The sequence below is a fragment of the Meleagris gallopavo genome, chromosome Z, assembly GCF_000146605.3.
Source record: "Meleagris gallopavo isolate NT-WF06-2002-E0010 breed Aviagen turkey brand Nicholas breeding stock chromosome Z, Turkey_5.1, whole genome shotgun sequence".
Taxonomy (NCBI): Eukaryota; Metazoa; Chordata; class Aves; order Galliformes; family Phasianidae; genus Meleagris; species Meleagris gallopavo.
The window spans coordinates 3,136,798-3,139,778 of NC_015041.2; positions in this window are offsets into that span (position 1 = coordinate 3,136,798).

A 2,981-nucleotide genomic window follows, 5' to 3' on the forward strand; every position below is an offset into this window, starting at 1 on the left:
AAAAGAACTTCCCCCTGACATCCAACTTCAATCTTCCCTCCCTCAACTTAAAAACCATTTCCCCTTGTCCTGCTGTTATCTACCCTTTCAAAGAGTTGGTTCCCCGCCTGTTTATAGGCTCCCTTTAGGTATTGAAATGCTACAATGAGGTCACCCCACAGCTTTCTTTTCTCCAGGCTGAACAAGCCCAGCTCCTTCAGTCTGTCCTCATAAGAGTAGGTGCTCCAGTCCCTTGATCATTTTCGTGACCCTCTTCTGGACCCTCTCCAACAGGTCCCTGTCTTTTTTGTATTGGGGGCTCCAGACCTGGATGCAGTACTGCAGATGGGGCCTCACAAGAGCAGAGTAGAGAGGGACAATCACATCCCTGTCCCTGCTGGCCACCCCTCTCCTGGTGGAGCCCAGGATACCATTTGCCTTCTGAGCCGCAAGGTATTGCTGGCTCATGTTAAGTTTTTCATCTATCAAGACCCCCAGGTCCTTCTCTGCAGGGCTGCTCTCAAGGACCACTCCTTCCAGTCTGTATGGATGCTTCTCCATCTGTATCTTTTCCTTGATGAGCTAATTTGCCCTCATTCCTTCAGCTCAATTTGGAACTGTGTAGTTCTGAAATATTTCTAGAGGTTGTTGCCATTCACTCCATAGCAAGGTAAGAAACACAGTGATAATAGTAACATTACTTTATCATACTGCTTCATCTGCAGATAGCTCCCAAAGCCTTTTGCAAATTCTAGTTAGTATCACTTCTACTGTTCTGTTGATTAATAGTCTTAAGCATAGGCTTGTATGCCCAAGTGCAGTGGCAGTGAAATATTTTCAGAATGTTGCTATAGGGCACTCTTTTCAGAGCTCAAGGGATGTTATTTAAAATCAGGGCTTGTCATACATTATGTTCAGCCATATGCTCTGACTGCTCTGTGGATACTTTTCAGCACTGGTGCATAGCCTCCAGTGTCAGATGTAAAATGAAACTTTAGTTTGAAATCTATACCTGTCATGTTTTCATGTTTTTGGGTCCCTGAGCATTTCAGATAATTCCAGAGACACCTGTTTGCTAGAAATAGTTTCAGATTTTGAAAACAATATATAGGCTTATGATTTATGAATGTGTCTGACTTTTACACTTATTAAGAATTTTGGAGTACTTGAAGTAAGCATTCTGTAAATTTTAAATAAACAGTGGACACTAATAAGTATTTTCCTAAGAATGGTAAGCTTCTTAACATTTTCTTCATTTTCCTCATTTAATAATTAACGGTTTACATTGTTTTGACAGGTCTTGCACCTGAATAAATCAAAGGGAAATTAGTGCACAAATGTTTCATACCAATTTAAAAGCTATTCAGATTTCTCAGAACTTTTCTGACCAGCTTGCTGAGGCCTGAGGGTTTTACTAAAGCTTAATACTTCTCCAAGACTCCTGAGAACAGCCAGGAGTCAAGGAGATATCTAGCAGAAACCCATGTGATTATCCCTGTCCTAGAGATGATTACAGAAATTTCTAGAAGACTCACTATCAATTTCTTCCCATTGGTAAAATATTTTTCAATAGATCATTTTAAAGGAGCCTGGGTGTCTTTGGGTGACATAAAAGCTGCATAAGAGTTTTAGTCTCAAAATATATCACAAACACAATGCATTTTTAACCAGAGGCCTGAGGCCAATCATAGGAGATTTCAGGGCCCTGAGAAGACATGTGTTGAATTCAGGTGCATAGGTAGTTTTATTAATTTCTCTCAGCAATGCTCTTACGAAGCAATAACAGGTCATGCAGAAATAGAAAAAAGCCAGGGTAGGTTCAGACTAGATATAAAGAAATTTTTTCTTACTGTAGGAGTTGCTAAACACTTCCTATAGAGCAGATTGAAGACCTATGCCTGTCAGTGTTCAGTGGGCACTGGCTATTGCCCTCATTAATATTCTTTCACTTCTCTTCAGCCTTGATGTGGTCAGGCAGTTGGTCAGGCAGCTGGATTTGACTTCTGTAGGCTCTTCCAACTAAACCCTCTCACATTCTACTAAATTTACCAGAAAACATAAACAAAAATATTTTAATTTTTAATTTGATATCATTAGACACAAGACTCTTTCTTTATTTCTTTAGTTCTTAAAACTATTTTAAATCTGTGTTATGTACAAACAATTGTTGTAGATGTTGTATTTTCTTATTTTCTTCCTGCTTCTGAACTATATTTTAGCAGTGTTTTTTTGTTTTTTGTTTTTGTTTTTTTCCTGGAGATGGAATTGTGCTATTAACAAAACTTCATGTGGCACTTATGGACCAGATCTGTTGACTATTTGCACCTGTTAGTTTTTGAACTAATTGGATGATTCAAACATTGTGATGAAGAAGAGCCTTTCTGCTGTGTTCTAGGATGGTAAATAAGGCAAAACCACCAAAACTAGGTGACAAACAAGAACAGAATATAAAAGCTCAGAAAAAGGCAACTGATGTCATTTACCTGGACTTGTGCAAGGCCTTTGACATGGTCCACCACCACATCCTTATCTCCAAATTGGAGGGGTATGGATTTGATGGGTGGACAACCCAGTGGATAAGAAGTTGGATGAAAGGATGCAGAAAAAGAGTGGTGAAAAATGGTTCTACGTCCAGGTGGAGTCTGGTAACAAGCAATGTCCTCTAGGGTACTGTGTGGGGGGGTGCTCTTTAACATCTTTATCAGTGACATCGATGATAGAATTGAGTGCACCCTCAGTAAGTTTGCTGGTGACACCAAGCTGAGTGGTGTAGTTAACACAGTGGAAGAAAGGGATGCCATTCAGAGGGACCTCAACAGACTTGAAAGGTGGGCCAGAGTGAATCTGATGAGGTTCAACACAGCAAAGTGCAAGGTTTTGCAATTGGGCCGGAGGAATCCCAGGCATCCATACAGACTGGAAGGAGCTGTCCTTGAGAGCAGCCCTGCAGAGAAGGACCTGGGGGTCTTGATAGATGAAAAACTTACATGAGCCAGCAGTGT